We start from the raw sequence: 24,632 nt of genomic DNA on the forward strand, positions 1-24,632 counted from the left end.
AATCGGACTTGGGGAAGAAGAAGAAAGCTGCCCTAGAGTGGAGCCAAAAAGTGAGATCTAGGTGGCCTGTGTAGAAACCACCACCACCTTCCCCAAGCACCAGCCATTGTTATCATCATTTATTAATTCTTTGAACAACAAGCTTTATATTTTATAAAGCAATTGCACATTCTTGCTCTAATTTGATTTACTCTAAGGTACATGTGATAACCCATTGTATAGAAGAGGAAAGTAAGATTCAGAGGAGACCGCATAGTTCATAAGGGATGAACAGAATCTATGTTCCTTTATCTCGTGTTCTCTATATGCAAATTATGACATTTGGTCCCAGGAAGCCACAGACCACACCTGTCAAGGAACTGGATACCGTTTGTGTATGTGTATGTGTGTGTGTGTCACGGGGGGGTGGGGGGATGTGTGTGATATGTAGAGAGGGAACAAAAATCAGTTGTGAGCTCCAGCTAGAGATTTTGTTCACAAATTTATTTTGTACTTCTGAGTGTTTTTCACATTTCTTACAATGTCGCTTTTGTAATTAGATATAAAGAAGAGACAATAAGTGCTATTAAAATAATTTTAAATAACGAGAGTGGGCAATTGGGTTATAGGGAAACCAGTGGGGATTTGGAGTCCGGAAGCTTGGCTCTTAGCCTTAAATCTTTTGCCCAGCTGTGTGACCTTGGTCATACAGCTTTCCTCTTTGGACTTCGATTCCTTCATCCAAATCTCAAGTGTTGGGCTGGAAGCTTTTAAAAAGTCTTTTTCCACTGCGTGCTCTGGGTCATGAATAGTCACTTCTACAGAGAAAACAGATCTGGGATTCCCAGTCTGCAGCCCTAGACTCCAGACTTGCATATCCATCTTTTCTCTCCCGGGGATCTGGAGTCAGGGCATGGCCACGTCCACCACTCCCTGCCGTGGGGAGAGTGAGAAGAGGCAGGTCCTTGCGAATCTGACAAGTTGTTTCCAGTTACTGCTAATATGTCATTAGCAGGATTTTCCTAAACCTCACATCAACTTTCCAAAGTCCCACAGACTGGGCACAGTGGCCTTCTTGTCCTCCTCATTGGCCCTCCTGGACTCAGTACCTAAAGAGGAAAGAATGCACGCTCAGGTTTCTGATCAGGGCACCGCCTCTCGTAACTGGCTCCTCACAGGTTACAGTTTAGAAGTCTCACCGAGACGTCTGGACACATTGATCCCTATTTTGCTCTGGGACTGTGTCTCCACTACTTCCAGATGTTTACACAGCTGGCTGGATTACTTAACTGCATTGACATCATACACCTTGATATTTCCTCTACACAAAAACAGGTCAGATGGGAAAGAAACTAGCTATTGAGAACCTATGCACCACAGAGCTAACCAAAATACCATTGCAATTCACTAAGGACGATCTAAATGCATTTGCTTGTGTGCACTGCCCCCACACAACTGTGTGGGCCTCAGTTTGCCCATCTGTGAATTGAAAAGGTAGGTTTGGATTGCCTCAGAGTTCCCTTGGGTGCATAGAATTGATCTGAAGTTTCTTCATGTGACAGATTTGATCCCGAGTCCTGGGATGGGGAATTAATTTTATTTAACTGATAACCAGTTATAGAGTACCTACCATGGGCCAAGTACTGAGGCAAGACTAGATAGACTCAGAGATGGAAATACAACCATGTTAGTGAGTGTCCCCAGGGATTCCTGTGTGCCAGACTCTATGCCAAGCCCTTTGGGGCTAGTATCCCTTTTTTAGCCTCACAACAATTCCAGATCTGTATATTGCTCTCAGCTTTATAGATAAAGGGACTGAAGTTTAGAGATATTAATGAATTCACCCAAAGACACCAAACTTGAGGCATCCAAGGAGTTCAACCCACATATGATAGATTCCAGAACACCACAACCCTAAACACCACTCTACACTGCTCCCCAAGTATTTCCTACTCTCATGAACCCTCTAGTTCAAAAAGACATGCAAGTCAAGTAAAGAATGAATATTGACACTATCAGAAGTTGGTAAGTGCCTCAATCAAGGTGTGCATCAACTGCTAGGAGGACTCTGACCATGTGTGAAAGGCTACCTGGAGAAAGGGCATTCGGGCTGGGCTTTGAAGGCTGAGCAAGAGTCTGTCCGGCAGAGGCAACTTGCAGGAGGATATACACTATCACTAGCTGACGACAGTGCCAGGCCTTGACATGGTTCAGTGTTCCCTGTAAACTTCTGCTCTCACAGTTTTCTCATTTTAGGAACAGCCCAGAGGGTTCTCGGTAACTAGATGCCACTTTACAGCCGGCTGTGGCTTCTTGGCACAGCCTGGTCCTGCCTGTCAGCTCTTTAAGGCCAGGATCAGGGCTGGTCTGCATTTGTGCCCTGGCACCTGGCACCAAGCAGGGCGCAGTTCATATTTGATGGACAAATAAACATTTCATTTTACAGGACCCGTTCCCCAAGCAGCAGCAGCAGCATAAACAGCTACCATTTGTCGAGTGTTGTGTGCCAGGCACTGTGTTAAGTCCTTTTCATGCATCATCTTATTTAATCCACCCAAAGCCACACTCTGAGTAAAGAACTATTATTTTCCCTACTGGACACATAAGGTTAAATAACTTGTCCAAGGTCACACAATGAGCAAGTGGTAGAACCAGGACTCATGCCCAGGCCTGTGGGACTTCAAAGCCCATGGCCTTAACCCCTCTGCCACCAGCTTCTCTTTGTTGTGGCCTCACTGCCCTCTTTATTCTCCAGGGAGAAAGGCTGTTGCAAGTAGGCCTGAGGTGCCACAAACCTTCCAGCACATCCTGCCCCTTTGTCCTCCAACATCTGTTTATCATTTCCTGGCTCCAGAGCGCCAGAGCCCTGCCTCCTGCCTTGTCGTAATTCAGATGTCAGGGAGGATGGAAGCCAGTGCCTGGTGTCTGAGTGTCTGAACTGGCAAGGTAAGGACAGCCTGGTGTACACTCACATTTGATTTGTCAGCCTGCAACATGGCATTTGTCAGACGCAGGGACTCATGGAAGCCATCAAGTCACCTCAGGCTTCTTGCCCTGGCCTGCCAGACAGCCCAGCACTGCCAACATCAGGTCTGGGGAAGGGGGTGCCTGCCTCCCACCCCCCACTCAGCTGCCCTCCGTTGTCTCCTGCACTCCCCATACCACTGCCTGACCCCACCCCCAACTCTTCATTCTGCTGCAGAATGGATGGAATTCCTCTTTCCCTTTTGAGCAAGACCAGTGGCAGCTCTGGAAATTTCTGAAAGCAGCATTTTTTCAAAGTACATTCTCTAAAACATGGGGCCCCAGAAATGTCCTGCAGATTGAGAGAGAGAGAGAGAGAGAGAGAGAGAGAGAGAGAGAGAGAGAGAGAGAGAGAGAGAGAGAGAGAGAGAGAGAGAGAAGAAAGAAAGAAAAGAAAGAAAAGAAAGGAAAGAAAGGAAAGGAAAGGAAAGGAAGAAGTTTGGGGAGAAGCTGCATATTCTGCTTGCTCTTGCAGATTCCCAATGCACACTGGAGCAATGTAGGCATTGAAAAGTCCAGCAATTTTCATAAACTGCCCTTTATCCTCAGAGTACTTGTTCCAAATGTGAGAACACATTCTAAGACTGGAGGGGAAAAAACAAGTTTCAGGCAGGAGATACCTCCTTCCAAAAAGGGCACGCACCAGCCAGCAGGAGAATCCCCTTTTCTGCAGACTTGTGTAGCATGGAATTCATCCCCATGCTCTGAGCACTTCCTCACCCTGCCAGAGATTCTCTGATTCACTCTGCAACTCTGGAGTGAATTTGTTCTGGAAGTTTTAAGGACGAGAACAAGACCAGGGCAGAGACAGCTACAGGGAGGTAGAGATGAATTCTTTATAAGAATACTCCATTATGCAGAGCTGCTCGGGACCACAGGAACTACTTGTTGCTGAAGGTGTACAAGGCCACTAGGTTGACTACATGGGGAGTCCAAGACTCAGAGCCAGCGTCTTCCTACCTTTCAATTGTAGGACACCGGAAATGCACGCAGAGAAAAACAAATGCCCCTGATTAGATTCTTCAGGAGCAAACCCCTATGATGGCACCCACTGCACTTTAGCACTCAGATGTGCTTACCTGTCTGGCTCTCCAGCCAGACTAGAGCACAAGGAAGATGGTTGATCCATGGATCCGTCCCCAGTGTCCGCATATGTCTGGCCCATAATGGAAACTAGATGCAGATTTATTGAATAAGTTAGATTTAAGTCAGTGGCTTAAATCTAATGTTGCAGGTTGAGCTCCCTCGGAAGCAGGCTCTGAGTTGGAGATTAGTGTAAGATGTTCATGAGACGGTGTCCTCAGGATCCACACCTATGAAAAAAGAGAAGCAAGCAGAGAAGGGCGAAGGGAGAAATCAGGTTGGAATGTAGTCATGGCAAGGCCTCAGCACGCCTCGTGAGAAGTGCTAAAGTCAGTGGCCCTTTAGAGTGGTCCTGAGTTTAAGCAAAGGAGCTAGGCCTCTCCACCTCCACGGTGGCCAGTCAATGGATCTGGGCATCCTGGGGGTGGGGAGGTGACCTTCCTTGACAGTGCAGTTCTTTTTTGCTAAATTTACTCCCAGATAGGGCTGACCATGGAGTACTCTCAGCAGACAGCCTTCCCAGCAGCTGGAGAAAGTCCTCTGGTCGTGCAAGTGAGATGTGGACACCCAATGATCTGGACCCCGCCTTTTCTCCAAGACTCTCTGCCCAGACCAGCTCTTGCCTTCCCTCCTCCCAATCGCCCTCAGAGCAGACCAGAGGCCTCTTCAATGGACAAACCTTACCTGGGGAGCAAGAGCAGGATCTAGTTGCCTCCCTGTTCAAACTGGCTCTCCAGAAACATGAAGCAAAAAGAGCCATGGGTCGCCTGTGGCAGGATCCATGACTGGGCTCCTCTTGGTTCTGTGGCTTCTGCATGCAAGGAGAGGCATTTGATACACCCCTACCAGGTCCTGACCTATGCACTTGGCAGTCTGACTCTCAATACTTCTTGTCTCTGTACCTTTATTCCTAAAGAACTGCCAGTTCTTCCCTGCTTCCCCTGCAGCCTATTCTGGATATAGCCCAGCATAGCAGCCTTCCATGAACGAGGAGAGCAATCCCAAGCAGTCGTCACTGAGAAGCATCACTGAAGAATGTCATTAAGTTGTGAGAAAGTTGGGCTTTGTGGGACCACTAGCTCAAGTTTCCAGGACATGAATAGTTGTGTGCATTTATGTAGGGTCTCGTGTCTCAGAGCATCGGGTTTTTTTATCTGTAGATGAGATGAATGAGAGGCTCAGAGGAAGCACTGAATAACTGTAGGGCAAACAAGTGAAGGCACAGCATGGGTGACACAACTCAGTGGCGCTGCTTGAGGATAGCGGCCAGCAAGTGTCAGGCCAGGGCTGAGATTGGAGTGAGTGGGCGGTATCATGGGTAAGAATAAGGCACAGACTGGTAGGTCCTCTGTTCATCATACACTAGCCGGTGACTTCAGCAGACTGCCCCCTACCTTGTGCTACTCCTTCTTTTCCTCTTTGTGAAGCAGAGATGGATGATAGAACTCACCTGAAGGGGCACCTTACTTCTAGGATTGAATATAACAACAGCACGTGTGTGTTTTTGTTCTCACTGTTGTGATCATTTCTGCTTGACTCTATGTTCACAGGTCTTTCATCACCCCACAGAGCCTGCTCACCCCTCTGAGATGAATATTCTCTACATTATTTCGTGAGTAAATTCAGGATCCAGACCTATCAGCACAGCCCGGTGCTTTAACTTGGAGTTTGAGCTGGTCCCTCCTTCATGGAGCCCTCTGAGAAGCCAGTGAGGTTCTTAGGAAAAAGAAACAGATTTCTCAGCCAGTGGCTTTCCCCTGTTGTTCTCTGAGCTGGCTGGTGGCCCCATTAGTGAAACAGCCCAGTCTTCCCCCAGCAGGAGAGGACACTGGGCATGGTAGGGTGACCTGGAGCTGCAGGAGTTCACAGCTTTAATGGAAAAAGATGGCAATCCAAAACACTTCATTAGTAGTGTCTACTGTGACCCCAGAGGCTCCTCACAGAGCGCATCTTGCCATCTCCCAGTGTCCCGTCTTTGGACATCTTTACCTCCCAAGATTCCTTGTTAGCACTGACAGAGACTCTCAGAAGAGCTTGGCTGCAAGGCATGAGGGACCTTCTCCACAGGCTGGTGAAGAGGAAGAAAGGGCGCTGAATGGGTGGTGGGCTGGTCTCCCAGAGTGTAGCTATTGGGCAATACACAGCGACATGGGCTTCATTGGCCCCAGCCAAGGGGTGGTCATGCAATGGCAGGAGTCTCAGCTAGTGGTGATGTATAAAGTTTGGGAGGCAACAGCTCTATGATTTGAGAGTTGGCAGCAGTTGAGAGGAATCTGTTCACTTCCATATTGGGCCCCAGTCAACAAGGGATGAAGAACGAAGGCCAGCTCGCAGGTGGGATGTGCCTGGGAACTGGGATATTAGGAATTCTGACACAGGAGTTGGGAAGGCCCACAGGGGTAAGGGAGGGAGGATTTCACACCCCAGCACAAGGCTTAGGAAAATAGCAGTAAGATCTTTTAAAAGCACTAATCAAACTGCATCATTCCACAGCTTAAAACCTTCCAATGGCTGCCCATGACCCTCTGTGCCCCACCTTACATCACTCTCCCCTCCTCCCTGTGGTCTAGTCCCTGCTAGCTCCTCTCAATGCCTCCGATATGCTACCAAGTCTTTTCCCACCCCAGGGCTTTTGCACATGCTGCTCTAGCTGGCAGGAAAGCTCTAGCTCCCTCACACTTAAATGCCAGCCCTCATCTCACACTTTTCAATGTTTTGACATAAATGTGAATTCTAGAGAAGGACCATCACTGCCCATCTTATCTGAAATTATCCCTACCACACCATTATCCTCTATTTTAGAATCCTGTTTGCTTCCTGTAGGCTTCTTATCATAATTTATACTTACTTTGTTTACTTGTTTATTGTCTGTCTCTCCCTCCAGGTAAAAAACTGCAGGAAAGTGGGGACCGTCTCTCTCTCACCATTATCTCTAGCCATGAACATTCAGGAAGCCCTCCATAAGTGTCAGCTGTTATTTCTACTATTTTATTACTGCTGTGGTGGTTGTTATTGTAGACTAGCAATAAATACTGCTTGAACATTGAATGAATATCAAGACTTACTCCAGACCCTGCTAACATGGGGGGCTGTTACACCAAATGTGCAGCAGGCCCTGGGCAGGCAGGGAACCCCTCGCTGCCCACTTCTGCCTCCTGGTCCTTTTGGGAGGCTATGTCAGCCAGAGGCAGTGGGACATTCCAGCCCCTGGCCCGGGATCACTCGTGTTCCGTCCTGTCTCTTCCAGGCTTGCCCAGCTGCTGGAGTCATCCAGGCGATTTTCCCCCAGCACACATACTGTCATCTCTTCACCGTGAACTGTATTTAAAATGTAAATAAAAAAAGGCTTTTAGGAGATTTAACTGTTTCCCTTGGTATTTAAATTATTCAATTATAACTAAAGCTATTAAAATACAGTTAATTAAAATTGTTAGATTGTTTTCCTTTGCACTGATCACAGCATTGCCCGACTTCTCCCTCTAGCTGTTTAATTCCTATTAAAAATGATAATGCCTCGCTTTATTCATAAATGCAGCAACCTTCCTGCACATTCTTCAAGTGATCTCCTCAATACAAACCGCACTGTTTTCTTTTCTTCTAGCAGTGAAGCGGAAATTCTGCTGTAGTCTTTAGAGGTTTAATCAGCAGTAAAAGGACTCAAAATTTAAACATTAGCATTACCGCGTCACAACAAATAATACAGTCTCCTGTAAAAACCGTCTAATTCTGATGCGACGTAATGTCATTAGAGACCAAAAGAGAACCCTGAGGTTTAATAAAAGGTGGGACCTAAATAAAGGTTTCGTAACTCACAACATAAAATTACCAGATCCACACGTTAAATATTTTATTTGAAAGGTTTCACGGCATTTCTAGTGGGAATAGCTCTGTAGTGGAAGTACAGATGGGTAAGTGCTGCTGGAACAAGTAAAAAAAAAAAAAGAGGAAGGAAGGAAGAAAAGAAGGCTTCTTAGAACCAGCTCGCATCTTGTTGAGTTTGGCGTGTTTAAGATGACGCACCCCGAGAAACTAATTGGTTATAGCGTTTAAACTCCTGGGCCATGTGTTCGCACAACGATAATGGCTGTTCCAGGTAATGGTGGGCAAGGTGGCAGAAGCACTTAACTTTCTGGAACATAGCAGGTGCCACCTCCAGCATTTGGAGTGATTTGTGAACCACATATAGTTGTGGTGGGGGGTGAGTCCTCCTAGCCTCCAAATGCAGAAAGGGAGGGTGTAGTGCAGACATCAGCTCAACTCAGCCTACGGTGACTAAGTGACTGGGAGCCTCCCATGTGCTAAGACGGCATGTACAATAGCATCCTGTCCTTCAGCAGCTCACAGCCCACCACAGCCTTCGGAAATGGCATACGGGATACAAGTTGAGACAGTGTTGCCCCCAATTAATTCTTCCTGCGAGGCTGAGGAAGGCTATGAGGGAAGCTGCCTTGGCTGGCTGAGAAGGTCTCTATCTGCAGAAAAAAGGAAAAGTGTGACAAAAGATTAAGGCAGGAAGTTACTGGCAAGTCTGGGACACTGGGGCTTTTGTTAGCTCTGGAGCACAGGCTGGGTGAAAAGATATAGCAGGATCACCTAAATGTGAAGATTTGATCAAGAAAGGCCTTGAACATCATCCTTAGGAGTTTCGACTTTACTCTGAAAGTTGCCTACAACCTAAGAACCAACCAAAGCCCATCAAAGACATACTGATCACAGAACTAGGCGCTTGGAAGACACTCAATGGTTGTTGAGTAGGTGAATGAAGTCCTAGAATTAGGACCTGATGTATCCTGTTAACTGGTCATCTGTGGAGAAGCCCCAGGCTTGACTGCTGACCTGATAGATGTCCCATCCAACAGGCGGTGTCTGTCAATCAGAGCTACTGGGCCAATACCTTGTTCTGTAAGTACCCTGGGCTCTCACTTTGGGGCTCCAGTCTTCAACCTGGGCCCATTCATTGCCATACTCTCTGCCGCGGATTTGATTCTCCATTTTGGGCTGCAGAGTGGAAATCACTGAACTTCCCAGGCTACTGCATGTGCCTCTTCTCCCCAAGGGACACAGTGCCCCCTGAGAAGTTGGAGAGAGGATGAAATGGTATAATATCAACACCACTAATCATTAAGAAAATGCAAATGGCCCCAATCAAAAATATTGTCAATGCCAAGTCAAGCAAAATCAATGCAAGAATGTGGGAAAACTGGAATCCTCACGCACTGCTAGTGGTACAGCTACTTTGGAAAATAGTTAACTCACACTTGCCATATGATCTAGCCATCCTGTTGAAATGAAAGCATATGTCATACAATGAATGACTTGTACACAAATCTTCATAGCAGCTTTATTTATAATCACCGAAAACTGAAAATGACCCAAGTGTCCATCAGCAGGGGAATGGATAACAAACAGTGGTATATCCATTCAATGGAATACTACTCAGCCATAAAAAGAATGCAGTATCTATACCTGCTATAACATGGATGAATCTCAAAATAATTATACCTTTGTATATTTCACTTTTTGAAAGAAACCAGGCAAAAAAGAGAACATACCATATGATACCATTTATATAAAATTCTAGGAAATGTGAACTAGTCTACAGTAGCAGAAAGCAGTTGCTTGGGGCTAGGGTGTGGTGGGAAGGGTGATAGTATGTTTTAGGTGTGATGATATGTTCACTTTCTTCACAGTGGTGATGCCTGCATGGATGTATACAAATGTCAAAACTTACCAAAGCATACACTTTAAATATATGCAGTTTATGTATGGAAAGTATACCTCAATAAAGTTGCTCTAAGAAAATTGAAAGAACCAGGATTTGGTGGCCATTCGTTTTTATAATTTTAATTTTGATGTAGTTTCAAATGTACAGAGTGACAAAAATATTCAAGGATCCCCTGCAAACCCTTCACCAGATTCTCTAATTGCTAAATTTTTTCACTTTCTCTTCATACTTCTCTCTCTCTCTTTTTTCCTGAGCTCTTTGAGAGTATGTTAGAAACATTGTTCCTTAAACATTCCAGCATATATTTCTTAAGAATAAGAATATCTACATTTCCATAGCATAGTAATCAAAATCAGGAAATTTAACGATACTAAACTATATTCTGATCTAGATTCCATATTCAAATGCCACCCCTTGTCCTATTACATCCTTTATAGCTGTCTTCCCTGCATCCCAACAGTCACTCCAGGATCACATAGCACATTCTGCTATCATGTCTCTAGCCTCCTCTGACCTGAGCTCAAATCCTGACTCCATCATTTACTTGTCTTGCAACCTTGGGCATTTATATCTGTGGTCCCTGATATGTACAAGTCCAACATTGACATCCAGCTCCTGAGTCCTGGAGGAGAGCACATGAGAGGATGTCTGGACAGTGTCTAGCATAGTGCCACACATGGGCAGGATTCAGAGAGTGGGATTATAGTAAAAGCAGCCCAATACACCAGAGCCATTCTCCCAGGCCTTCTGCAAATGCCCATGGTGCGCAGGCTGACCCTTGCTTGGCCAGGGCCCTGGCAGCTCGCTTCTCTGCCCAGCCTCTCTCCACCCACCCCTTCTGTCACTAATGGCTGTCATGCTGACCCAGAGCAATGGGCACTTCTGAGCAGCTCGTCAAAGGCAGCCTTCCTGCAGCGAGGGAGGCAAGTGGATTGCAATTTTGACTTTTCAAAAGCTTCAACGGATGACACTTTCCTTCTTATATTTGAGGAAAGTGCTTCTTCCCTTTCTCCTTCTCACTGCATATTACTGAATTCTTCAAGAAATTTAGCCTCAACAATGTGGGATGGTCTCTGGTCAGCTATCCTGCCCTCTCAGAGCCTCTGTCCCCATGCTGGAATCCATGGACTGCCTTTATGGCCACCACTGACCAGACCAGGGTGATCTTGACCACGATGAGCAGAGCCAATATCTGGTGCCTGTGAGGTGGCCTGGAGTAAAAGCTTTGCCCATTGGGGATAATGGTGGTTAATTAAACCATTAGATCATCTCTCTAGGACAGCTTAAATGCGGAGGGGGTGAGGGGAGCTGGCTGGTTGGCATATGTAAGGGAAATGGAAAGATCACAGAGAAGGTGGACACAGGACAGTTCAGGCTGCAGAGCCACAAGTAAGCAGAAGCCATTTAATAGCCTGATATGGAGACACATGGAGGAGATGGGAATGTATGGGCTGGAGGCAGTTAGAGGACAGTGCAGAGACCAAGAGGAACCAGGAGGGGCCAGGGTGAAATGCAGGGTGGGCGGACCACGCACGATGGTGATCTGTTCCCTATGGCCCTGCTGGGGCCTCCTCTGTGTTCTTACACTGTCTGATTATATTCATTTCCTAGTGTTGCAAGCGACAACAAATTGGGTGGCTTAAAACAACAGAAATTATTTTCTCATAGTTCTAGAGGCCGGAAGTCTGAAATTGGGGTGTCAACAGGGTTGGATTCTTCTGAAAACACTGAGAGAGGTCCCATTCCATCCCTTTCTCCTAGCAAAACTTGCTAGGATTGGTTGCTAGCAATCCTTGGTGTTCCTCACCTTATGGACACATAACTCCAACCCCTGCCTCTGTCTTCAAAGGGATCTTCACACAGCCTTCTCTTCTGTGTCTGTGTGCCTTCTCCTTTCTGTCCCTTGTAAGGACATTTGCCTTTGAATTTAGGGCCCACCTGAATCCAGGATTAGCTCACTTCAAGATCCTTACACTAATTATATCTGCAAAGATCTTTATTCCTTGAAGTATCCCATTCTGAGGTTCCAGGTGGACACGATTGGGCAGGGTGGAGCTGGGGAGTTGGCACCCAGTCACTGATTGAGGGAGTGAAGATTTTAGACTTCACCATGGCTCCCTAGATCTTTGCTGTAAAACTCCAAAACGTGAGCATGCTTGATTAAGTGGCTATTCTTTGCAACCCTGAGAACCTCATTTTTTAGAATGATAGGTCTCATGGGAAGGAAGAGTCATGGGCTTTTCCATGGGTTGAAGGGTCTCTGGTGGTTTCTGAGCCTTACTCCTTCAGACCTAGGATTTCCAGCAGCCCTGCTCGTCCAAGGCTGTTGGGCAACTGGTGGAAAGATATGGGGAAGAAAGGAAGGGTTTGGCAGAAAAAAATGTATGTAGTGCTGGAAGCAGGGAGGCAGTTCGTGGGTTGTATATGGTACTGAGACTCCAGAATAAGCAGAGAGGCTGGGAGGGGTAGTAACAGGAGAGAGACCCCAACTGGACTTCTTATCAGATGAGTTGCATTCAACCCATCTCCTTGACTTCTCTAAGCTCCAGTGTCTTAATGTGTAAACCGAATTTCACCAGTGTCAATTGAGCACCTACTAGATGTCAGAACCATTCTGGGTGGTGGGGATATGGTGATAAGGAAGCATGATCCCTTGACTAACTCCCAATGTGGGAGAGGAGACAGGTGCGTGAAGGACCAAGGAGGTCATCATGTGGTAAGGACTGCAATAGTGTTCAGTACTAACACCATGAGAACACTGGTGGCCAGTTAGGCAAGGACCCATGAAATAGGTCCCTGAGCTGGGTCTTAAAGGAAGCAGAAGAGTGGGTCAACAAAATAGGAGAAGCCAGGGGTCCAGGCTGAGTTCATGGCATGAGCAGAAACATAGTCCCTGGAAGTGTATTCAGAAGGTATATTATTGCCTCAACTGGCTGAAAGGTTGTAGGAGGGTGAATATGGTGGAAACTAGTGGAAAGGAACTTGTAGAAGAGGTAGCAATCCTTGAATGCACAGGAGGTGAGACTTTAGTCTGTACTTGATGGGGCCATTGGAGGCTGTGAAGTCAACTGTAGGATGAACAAATCTGCAGTGCAGAAAGATCACTCAGGCAGCAAGAGGGGATGAGAGGATGGACATAGGCTGGGAGTGGGGAGACAGGTGAGAAGCTAGCGCAACGTCCTCGAGAGAAATGGAAAGGGCAGTGGCAGTGCGATGGAAGAGAAGTAATAGACACAAGAGGCATTTGAGGGGCAGCATGCACGGGGCTTGGCGACCTCACATTAGGCTGCTTCTTGGGCTTGTCTGTGGGTCATGAAGATAATGGATGTGATGCACTCTGAAAACTGCAGAGCACCTCATCTGGGTGTGGTGGCTGGTTTCAGCTGGATCCTGTTCAGGCTTTCAAGAAGTGAAGCCTCTCTCCTCCTCCTCCCTAGCTCATCTCTGATGCTTTTTTTTTTTGCGGCGGCGGGGGCGGGGGCGGCAGCTGTAAGCAAGGGAAAGAGGGGAGGTGAAAAACAGAGACATTAAGTGCCAAAGCTTATGTTAATACAGCATTAAGGTTGAAAATGTAATCTCCTAGGAGTCAGGAAATTCCGAACCAGAGGGTTTCCATGGCAACCCAGCCACACTGTTCCTCTGTCCATTCCGGCCCTGTTTTCCTTGTTAAATATGATCCCGTCGTATATTATATTTTATCGAGCTAAATGTGTTACCCACAGCATGCAGAGCTCCAGTCAGCAGCAGCATGGAGCTGCAGGAAATGTGTGTGAGTGGGTGGGGGGCGGGGAGGGCAGGAGGATGGATGGGCCTTCAGAATTCATCTGATACAACACAGCCGCATCTTGGGTCCTTGTATCTAATAAATGAAATAAAATTCCATTAAAGCAGCTCCCTTGAAAATAAATGAGCAAGGGCGCTGCAATCCTTGTGTTTGAAAGGAGTCACTCAGGGTGCCCACTCCTCCTGGAAGGACACAGCCAGATCCCTCACAGGCCTTCTCGGCACCCTCAGGCCCCAAGGGCAGGGCCATCACTGCCACCCCGGGCTTTCTCCTGGACAGAGTTCTGAGGAGGTGGATTGGAATTACCTGGTCCAGTGGTTCTTCACACGCTCCAGCCAATTGAAGCTCATCTGTCACTGTTCGTTAGCATCCCAGGGTGCACCAGACACCAGCAAACAGATGCGGAAAGGAAATTCAATTCTCCTCCCAAACTGCTCTCCCAGTAAGGCAGCACAATGGACAAAAGGCCTCCTCAGTGGCAGCAGGGAAACGGACTGTCAGGGAGGGCAGCTCAGTAGTGGAATGTGTGACAAAGAAACATCTGTAGGTTAATGTGGTGGAAAGAGCAAGGAATGTTAGAATCAGGCTGCCCAAAACTCGGCTGTCTCCTAGCCATGTGGTCTTCAGTAAGTCCCTTAATTTCCCTTTGTCTTAGTTTTTTCATCTGCAAAAATTGGGATAAAATTACCGTTAACCTCATATGGGCTTGTCGAAGGATTAAATGGGATAATTGATGCAAAAGCTCACTGTAAACTTCTAAATCCCTACACAAATGTCACTCTTCCAGGGAGCTCTAGAAAACCATACTGGATTCTAGAATTATGTAGTGGGTGCTAGATATTTTGTGGTTGGTTTTAAAATTCTACGCTGGGTTTCAGAATTAATTGATAGATATAAAAGAAGGGTTGACAAACGTTTCCTGTAAAGGGTCAGAGAATAAATAGTTTAGGCTTTGGAGGCCATACTGCGACTACACAGTTCTACTGTTATAGCTCTAAAGAAGCCAGAGATTGCACATAAATAAATGGCCATGGTTATGTGCCAATAAAACTTTATTTACAAAAGCAGGAAGTGAGCTGGATTTGGCTCGTTGGCTGTTTTTTGCCAGCCCCGGTCTAAATTGCCTATGTAGTAAACCATGCTTTTTGTGAATGCTGCTTTTCTGCCCAGAATTTAATTCTCCCTCCTCTTCACCCTCTACCTCCTGCCCTGCCAATCTCCCCACTCACTCACACACATATTTTTTTCTCTGGCCAGCTTCTTAACCTTCCATAATCAGCCAGAGTCACCTTGTCAAAGAGCAAATCGAAAGTCTCTTGGCCCTTGTCTGTTTCCCTCACAGACTGAGTTCCTTAGGGTAGCCAACTCTAACCCCAGGCCCTAGGTCTTGATAGATAATCAGTGGATTTTTGTAGAGTGGATATACGAAAAAACACAGCATCTCAGGAACTGGGACATTGTCATTCTCTCAGGAAGTCTATGAACTGGGGTGGGTTCAAGTATCTTAGGTCTGGTATCCATCCTCTAATTATGAGCTGCTCAGTCAGAGCGTCTCTAACAATCAGAAGGCAGGATCACCTTCACAGACACAGGCCAATCTATGTGCTGACCTCACAAGCTCTGGGGCCATCCCACTCTCTTTGCAGGTGTGATGGCGCCCTGGGCAACACGCCAGATGGCCAGGAGCGGGTCTGTGGGAAGGTGACACTCCACAGCCACCCCTCCAAGGAAAGGCACTCCCAGTAATCGGTTTGTGTTCGTGACAGTGCAGCAGCTCCTCACACTGCCCTCAGGGAGAGTCTACCAGCCTAGACAAGTGACATGATAATGTGGAAGCTTCCAGAAGTGCAGCAGCCCTTTTGGCTTTCACATTCGCAAGCTTTCCCCATCCTCCCACTCCTGGCAGAGCAGACAGGCAGAATGGAGTTGTGTAACTCACCTCTGAGTCACACTTCCCCCAGCACAGCATTTGCTTTCTGCCTGACAGAGTTGAGCTTCCTCAGGACAGCCAGACAGGCGACTATTGTTCAAAAGTCAGGGTTGGGTGATGGGCTCTTCTGCCCCCAATATACCAGCTAAGAAGAAGTCACTTTTCATTACAGTGGTAGGGGAAGAGATATGTGTGTGGTGCATATATATAGCAGGGGTTCATGGGGACACGCAATGCACATGTTGTGTCATGCATACGTCCTTTGTGCAGGCTTATGTGCTATATAGCTGTGTGATCACTGCACATGTGTGTACGTGTGTGTGTTTAGGCATACGCTTTTGTGTTTTTGTAAGGCCGTGTTGTTCTTACACATGCCTGAGAATGTCTGCTGGTTGGGCATGTGCTTTTGTCTGGGTCTGTGTGTGTCTTTAATTTAGGACTCCACTTCTCCTGGAGGACACGATAGCTTCCATCCTCAGGCCTCAGCAGATGAATATTTTATTACTTTGCTTTTGCCATGGCGTTAGGCAGTTTTCCTGTGAAAAGCCAGAGCAGGACACACTCCAGGGAGGCAGAGGTAGGAGCTCTGATGTTGGAGCCCCAGAAAGCAAATCGCTCCCCTCCCCATATCTCCCCCACCGAGCAGCTAAGTCCCGGGAGGGTTCACAGATGCCACTTGTTAGTGTCATTAGGAACTGATAAGTCAGCCCTTTTTTTCCATGTCCCCTGACAGCATTCTGTCTAAATATAAAGCGAGCACACCTGTCTTACAGGAGACTTGAGGGAGCTCCATGCTAGTCTTCCTGAAGCCAGACCAAAGCTTCTTTTCCCCAACTGCCTGGTCCTCCTATCAAGGAAGATGCTATGTCCTGGGAGCAGGAGGTCACTGTATAACCCAGATGGCAAGTGGAAGGTCCTGACTTCTCCCCACGCCCTGAGAATGTAAGTGAGGCAGCCAAGTTGACAAAGAGCCAGGAACAGAAATGCTGCAGCCAACAGGCTGTGGAGACAACTTACCCCAGTTGCCGGGCACTCCTGGCGCCCAGCCTAAGAGTGACCCAGCCATGTGCTGTACTACAGCTGGGCTCCCCAGAAGCAGACCCTGAGACAAGGATTTAGGTGCAAATAGTTTATCTGGGAGGTGACCTCAGCCCAGAAGCACTGTGTGGACATGGGAAGCAAGACAGTGAATAAAGAAAACAAATAAAGGACATAGAAATGAATAGGTTACGTCTTCCTGGGGAACCTCTGGAGATGACACACCTCAGGGCTCTCCCACTGAGGAACTGAGGTGTTTACCCATCAACTCTGACCTCATTGATCGAGGGTTGCCTGCCTCATGGGCAAAACTAGCATCCTCTGCTGTAGATTGTGAGAAAGCCAGGGGCATATGAGTTCTGCCATACTCCAGAGAGGTGAGTAGCCTGGCCAACAGCTCTAAGTAGCAAGGGCTAACTCAGGCTTCTGGACTCTCTTCAGATGCTCTATCCCTCCTCCCCATGACTCAGATAGAAGTAGAAGCTCTCTAGGCTGCCCTCTCCATAGTGAGGCTCAGGGGCAGGGATTCTTGATCTGGGTGCTGGGGGCTGGGCTTGTGTGGGGCCAGCTGCTTGGCCACCATGGGCTGTGAGTTTACGGAAGCTCTATGAGCATTACTGCTGAGATGCGGAGGACAACTGGCTGTACTCGAGGCTTCCAAAGCTCTGGAGCCAGACGTATCATTCATTGAGTCAGTCATTCCACAGAGAATGACTGGGTGCTGACTGCCTGTCCTGGGGAGTTAGCATAAGATAGAAAGGGCTTCGAACAAGATGATTATAAAGATAAACAGAACAACAAAAACAAAACAGGAAGACTTCCTGCATCTTCCACACCCATCTGCCCTCTCATCACCCATGAATCCCATTAAGGGCTTTATTCGAGCCTCTCAAGTTCTTCAACTAAATTTCTCATAGCTGTCATTAAATTCTATCTTGAATGGTAATAAGAATCATAATTATAATGATTTCCGAGCCCCTATTTGTGTGTCAGACTTTGTGTTTAGCTCACATTATTTTATATAAGCTTCACAGCAGTACAATAAATTATGTACTACTATCTGCATTTTACAGATAGAAACTAAGATTCCGAGACATTCTGGTTCTCACCACAGGTCACCCTGCTCAGAAGTGACAGAGATTTGTTTGGCTTGGTGCCTGTGAAGCGGGCCTTAACACATTAGTCAACTATTTCCTACTGGTCTGTGAGCTCCTTGAGGACAAGGAGCCTGGAACATTGTCTGCTGTGTGTGGCCGTTGAGTGGAGATTCCTTTTATCTCTTCATTTATCTAACAGGGAATTAGAGTGACATGTGCCTTAGCAAACATGCACTGCAAGGGTCTGTGACCAGGTCCACCCTCAGGCTTCAAGCTGATTTCCCTCACCACCTCTCTCTGAAGGAAGAGAGTAGACGTAGGCAGGCATTGGAATCAGATAGAACCAGGATTCAAAATTCATAGCTGTGTGGTCCTGAGCAGGGAGTGTAGCATCTCTGAATCTCTGTTTTCTCCAATGGGGGAATCTTCCTCCTTCTGAAGAATGCCGTGAGGATGGAATTCGAAAGATGTATGTCAGATCTTTAGCTGCAGAAAACCTGACCTTCAGGAAGCTCTTGGTAGATATCGATTCCAACCTAAGTAGGCCATGAGCTTCCTCAGGTGGCTTTTTTTGTTGTTTCTTTTTTATTGGTCTATCATCACCAACCCATCCCAGGACCCAGCACTGCATGGACACTTGGTAAATGGTGGTGCTGTTGAGCTGTCTTCAGTCCAGTAGTGTTCATAAATAGGACTTGCCCTAACTCATAGGCTCGTGGGACCTCAACCAGAGAATACACAAGCAGGCGCTTCTCAGCCAGGACACAAGCCTGTGTATGCTGTTCTTTGAAATCATAGCTGATTCTTTCTTTGTCCCCTTTGTTTTTCCATGGCCACCCTCTTTGGTCCCACACCTGCAGTCAAAGTCTGCCAGAGCATAGTCCCAGACCTGTGCTGAGTGAGAGCTCAGGGCAGAGAAAGAGGCTGGAGGCCTGCAGATGTATGAATGTGACAGGCCAGCTCTGTCAAGGTGTTAGGCCCACTTCCAGCTTCCTGGCCACAGCAGGGCCACACCCTGCTACCCAGCCCTGATGTCTCCTGCTGGCCCACCTCTCCTGGGATGAAGGTCCCTTTTTCATCTGCCAGCACCCCAAGCTGGAGCTTCCACCATAGCCCATTCTTGATCTTCTCCCAACATTTCTTTCTTCCTGACCATTCTCCTAGACAGTGTCCAGGAGTAGTCATCTACCACCTTGCTCTTCAACTCTTCCTCGACTCTCTTCTGTGTTCCAAGATGCTCATCACTGGTCCGTTTTTTGATGCTGCAGTGCTTTCCTCTTCTCTTATTCCCCTTTGATAAAATCCTTCTCTCTAGCTTTATTCTGTACCATCCTGACTGTGGACGATGATTCTGCTCTATGAGTCTGGCTCACCAGTGGGCTGTTGAGAAATTCTGAGTTAGTATACTCCATCCATACATCAGAACCCATTTGTGTCCAGCCAGAAGTCCACCCATCTCCTTGCTCCTTCTCCTGGGGCATGATGCCTCGTCTTCCTTCACCAAGGCTGGGTGAAGGGGGAGCTGTTGAGCCTAGTTCTTCTAGTCTACCCACTTCTCCCACAGCTGGGGGCTCATGTGCCAAGCCTGGCACTGGCAGCAGGCGCCGTGGAGGGCAGACGATTAGTTGGAAGATGAAAACCTCTATTCACGACAATATCAAATTCCTGGCTCCAGAGAAAGAGACAGGTTTGCTCCTGGTCTGAGACATCGCCTGCAAAGAGAAAGCCGATACCAGGAGAGGAGCGTCTCATTAATGCAGGCTCTGTTCTTTTCACCTGGCAGGCCAAACACAGCGGCTCACTTGTGCCTCTGAAACCCTAACTGGCTCCTGGCTGGGAGCTTTGGGGACTGCATGGGAGACATCAGGCAGGGTGTGCCAGGCGTGCACCCAGCCAAATCCCAGCTCAGCTAGGGTAAGGACTAGAGAGGAAGGCCCAGGAATGGCGCCCACACCCATGCCCATGTGGGAGCTGTCAGGATAAGGCTAGAGCCATGCTCTCCAACTGCCCAGAGCCCTTCAATTGCTTTTTTCTTTTTATTCAGTTCCTTTGCAAGTATATGCTACAAGGTGGGTACCAAAAAAAAAAAAAAATCATACAATACAAGTATGGAGAGTCCTGAGCAATTTATTCTGTTTCTCAACTTTTAAGGTCACAAACCCCCTTATAAACCTTTTGAAAGCTATAGACTCTCCCAAGAAAAATCATGCCCCAAATCGTTCATGTAAGTATATGGATTCTCTAAATCTCACTCCTAAAGCTCACTCGGTTAGCCTCATAGAGTCCATGTAAAGAATATCTTCCAATACCTCCTTCAGTGACTGGGAAAACTGAGGCAAAGAAGAGGAACTGATATCCGAGAAAACACAGCATTTTGTTGACAATGATTTGATCATATTTAACATTTATTTGATTAAAAATAAGTATGACTATTCACAGAATGTATTTACAAATAAGAAATATCAAACTCAGAGAAGCCAGTGCATTTGCACAACATCACTAGTTGTCCCTCCATAGACACATTCTCTCTTTTCACCATGGAAGAATTTTTAGCTGGGCACACAGCAGCTTCTCAGTTAGTCTTGCTTCTCAGTTCAGCTAATGGGATGTTAGCAGAATTCTAAGTCGTATCTTTGAAAAGAATGGGTATACCACTTTCCTCTTTCACCTTGTCCCTCTAGGTAGAATGCAGACGTGACAGTAAAAGTTGGAGCAGCCATTCTGGACCATGTGATCAAGGCTAGGTATTGAAAACAGCAGAGCAACAAGACGGAAGTGGTCTGGGTCTCTGACAACTATGGAGCCACCATACCAGCCTGGGACTGCCTACTTGGATTTTTATATTCTTTAGACCACTATCGTTTTTAGTTTCTCTGCCATAGCATTAGAATCAAAATTTTAACTAATAAACTAATAGACTCTACTTCATCCTGGTGGTCTCCAATTCTCATCAGCAGTGGGCTTACTATCTCTCCTTCCTCTTCTTCCCAATCCCATTGCCACCTCTCTACTCCAGGCAGTCTCCCTTCATGCCCCTGAACCAATCCAGAGACCTCCTGGCGGTTCTCTCTGACAGTCATTCTGCCATCCAGTCCAGAGCAACTTTTCTGAAATGCACACCCAAACTGGACACTCTACTTCTTCAGTCTTTCAATGGCTCCTTATTCCCTACAGAGTGAAACCCACACCCCTGTAGTCTGGCTGCCACCTATCTCATCAGCACCATTTATTGCCGCTTGTTTTATGTACCTGTTCTCTCAACACAAGGAAGTATCTGCCTTTTCCCAAGTATTCTGCAGCCTCAAAAGTCTTTCTACACCCTCCTAGACAGCCTGATGTCTTCTTCCTTCAAGGCTTACCTCTTTGCCTAGCCTACCTAGCACTTCCTCCTGCATTCTCCACTCTACCTTGTCCATACCTCCATTATGGCATGTAACTCACGTCGCTGACATTGTCCACCTCCCACATAAGACTACCTATGCCAGAGTGCTAAAATTGCTTCCCTAGATCCCCAGGTGTCCACTATGTTGCCAAGAACGGAGGCTGTGCTCTAGAAAACTCTGTTGAATAGGAATGTATGACTGAAATAAGAAATAGAACTTAGCTTTTTTTTATACCTCTCTTAGGGACCATCCTGCTCTGTTGTGCTCTATCACCCTGCTGAGAAATTTACTTTTTCCCTCCTTTAATTCCTCCTTCCTTCTTTTATTTCCTCTTTCTGCATGTATAACCTCACTGCCAGCACCATGCCTGGCAGAAGGAGAAAAAGAGTTGCTCAGTAAGTATTTGTAGAATGCATAAACACATGCATTCACTGAGTAGATTTTATTTTATTTTATTATTTATTTTGCTGGTCTCTGAGCCGGACACTAAGAACACAAAGATGGAGAAGACTCACGCTTGCCCTAGAGGCATTCCCCACCTGGGGGGTCGGAGGAAGCCCCAGCTGTGGAGGCAGATGTGGGAGGCTTCGGCTCCCCAGCACCTCGCGGGTGGGTCTCTGTAACATTTACTTTTGCCTAAGTGATGTAACAGGACCCGAGGAACTGGTCTTCCCCGTTCCCGTGGGCGGGCTACAAAAGGTGAGAGGTGGAGTGATCTGAGCCTTCTGGCAATGTGATGAAGTCATTTGCAGAAAGACAGTTTTGTTCTGACTTGAGTGTTTTTCCACATGACTTCATCCTCCAGCAGGCCCTGCTTGGGTCGTATTTTTTGATGGGCCCCAGCCCCAGCTGCCTAAAGGGAATAGCCCTTGTACCCTAACCTGGTGGCTGTGCCAGGACAAGCAAAGTCTGTTCATTGCCTTGGGCTGAGCACCTGGCTGTGCCACTCACTGCCCTGTGAATGCTCCATTGCAGGCAGCATCTGCCATAGCAGAAAGATGAGTTGCACGGGCCAGAGTCCAGGCAGGACATAAGTGGACCCCTGGACTGTGTGGCCAAGGGCTCTCTCCAGCCTGTACAGACTTCATTCTAGGACTTTCTCTTTCCCTCTCTGCCCTTAGTTTCCTCACCTGCAAATGGAGGTAAGGGTCAATCATGGTTCCCAAAGTCACTGGGAGGATTCAATGACATAAGGGCATGTCTCAGGCCTTTGTCACTCAAAACTTAACTAAGTACCTCCTTGGGCTGGGACCTAACCACATGTGTACAGACAAAGAAAAGAAATAATGACAAATTGATGTACTTTGGTTACAAAAGGGTATGAACAAAGTGCTGTGGGTGCTTAGACAAGAAAGTACTCTACCCTGTGGTAAGACTGGGGTGAGGGAGGAGTCAAAGAAAACTTCTCAGAAAGGGACTCTTGAGTTGGGTCTTAAAAAATGAGAAGCAGTTTTCAAAGCAAAACCAGGGGAAAGGACATTCCAGGCTGGGGGATGAAAGAGGTTGGCTCAGGCATCTGTTAGCATGCATCCAGGACAAGCAAATGAGAAACAAAGAGTGGTGGTGTCCATAAGAAGGCTGTGTCATTTCTACCGAGGAACTCCAAGGTCCCTGGGCATCCAGAGAACCAACAGTGCCCACACAGATCCAGACATCTCTCAGCCTTTTTTAGAGTACTGGCTTTTTGCCCTGTCTGTTACCACATGATCAAAAGATGGCTGCTCAGCGCCAAACATTTCATCTGCCCACAAACATGTTTATGACAGGAAGAAGAAGATAGACTCAAGGGAATTCTCTTTCATTTTCTGTCCTGAAGCACTCCAGAAAATATCCTATCTTAGTTCATTCAAGCTGCTATAACAAAGTACTGTAGTCTGTGTGGTTTATAACTACAGAAGTTTATTTCTCACAGTTCTGGAGGCTGGAAGTCTGAAATCAGTGTGACAGCATGGTTGAGTTCAGTGAGAGCCATCTTAAGAGCCCTCTTCTGGATGCAGACGGCTGGCTTCTTGTTGTATCCTAACATTGACAGACAGAGGGAGAGAGAGCTCTCTGTGGGATCTCTTTTACAAGGGCACTAATTTCATTCTTGAGAGCTCCTCTCTCATGACCTAATAACCTCCCAAAGGCCTCACCTCCAATACCATCGCCTTGGGGGTTAAGATTCAACTTGCTAATTTGAGGGAGACATAAACATTTAGTGCATAGTAATCATGGACTGGTCACCCCTAATTGTAAGGAAGACTGGGGACTACCTGGTGAAGGGGATTAGGATTACTACAATTGATTTACACTGATTACCATGATTAGGATTACCGTGATCTGTTTATATGGGGGCTTCACAGGGGCTTTGATACCAGAGTCTTTGCTTACCACCCCAACAATATCAGGGTTCTGGTAGCAGGGGATACAGGTGATTAGAAGTGGGGAAAAAAAGACCACTGGGTGGGCAATGAGCAGGGCAGTCACGTGTGTCTAGGGTAAGTGGTAAGCATGAGGTTCCACAGAGCTCAGTGTGGTAAACAATAATTGAGAGGAGGCTGGTTCAGACGAGAATTTGAACAGAAAGTTTAGAATCTGGGCCTTTGTATAAAGGACAACCAATCCAAGAGTTCTGAACCTGAGGTTGGTTTATATTTTAGAACTAACACTCTACCATAAGTGAGCGCTACCTAGAGAGGTAATGATACCTCAAGTGTGGCTATGCCATTGTCACTTTCCATCTGGGAAAGGCTGTGGGGTCTCTGAAGGTAGGGGCCTGCTCTTATTCATTTCAATGTCACTGGTTGTTTCCACAATGCTATTCCTACCAAAAAGAATTGCTGAATAAATGAGTGAAATTCACAGTCTCTCCTAGCATCGGTTCCTTCCTCTATATCATGGGGTCAATAATAACAGTTCCTGCCTTATAGGACTGCTGAGCAACAGGTGAGTCAATGCCTGGCATGGCACTTAATAAACAGGGAGGCCAGAGGCAAATGGCAAGAGGTGAGAGTCACCTCAAAGCCCCCACAATGCCAAGCACAGGCCCCTGCCTTCTGGCACCACTCTCTTCTGATTATAGTGAACAGCCTTGAGGTGCCTGTATGGCCATCCCAAGTTTTCAGAAGAGAAAGCAAGGAAACACCTGGAGCAGCCCAGTGGGTCCTGCCAAAGACAGCAATGGAAGAATGATGAGGATAAACAGCTGTCTGTCTCTGGTAACTTAATTAGGAGCTAAAATATTAAACTCTTTACGACAAGACATATATCTCTGATATAACGAGCTGCCTCTTGCAAAGCAGGTATTGTCCTGACTGGAGGCAAGCAGGCTCATATCTCAGACCCAGAAGCCTCTGCTAAGGGACGCAAACTCACATTCTGTCATCATTTGGGGAGGCCCTCTTACTTCATCAGCAGCAGCAGCAGCCGCATCACAGTCACCAATTCCTGAGTTGCTGCTGTGTGCCAGGAGCGCCATCAAGGACCCGCGCATGTGCTGAACCACTTTATTTTCAAAGAAAAAAACATGGAGCAGAGAGATATGGGGAAACTGAGGCTCAAAGATGTTAAATTACTTGGTTGACCAACCATAAGAGGCAAAGCTACT

The 24,632-nt window shown here is 46.9% G+C and overlaps 1 long non-coding RNA gene across 4 annotated transcripts; it reads right to left on the reverse strand.

Annotated features, from left to right (window-relative positions):
* Nucleotides 1–480: 480 nt before the first annotated feature.
* LOC120609577 (uncharacterized) lies at nucleotides 481–15,465 on the reverse strand. Of its 4 annotated transcripts, XR_005654798.1 has the most exons (6): nucleotides 8,923–9,251; nucleotides 7,152–7,404; nucleotides 4,989–5,240; nucleotides 4,771–4,897; nucleotides 4,083–4,316; nucleotides 481–1,088 (listed from the first exon to the last, which is right to left on the reverse strand). It is a non-coding gene; the product is annotated as an uncharacterized LOC120609577 (long non-coding RNA). The 4 variants fall into 4 exon arrangements; XR_005654797.1 differs by lacking the exons at nucleotides 4,989–5,240; nucleotides 8,923–9,251 and adding an exon at nucleotides 13,902–15,465; XR_005654799.1 differs by lacking the exon at nucleotides 4,989–5,240 and having other exon boundaries at nucleotides 8,981–9,251.
* Nucleotides 15,466–24,632: the final 9,167 nt, after the last annotated feature.

This window comes from Pteropus medius, unplaced genomic scaffold (assembly GCF_902729225.1).
Source record: "Pteropus medius unplaced genomic scaffold, Ma_sr-lr_union100, whole genome shotgun sequence".
NCBI classification, from domain to species: domain Eukaryota; kingdom Metazoa; phylum Chordata; class Mammalia; order Chiroptera; family Pteropodidae; genus Pteropus; species Pteropus medius.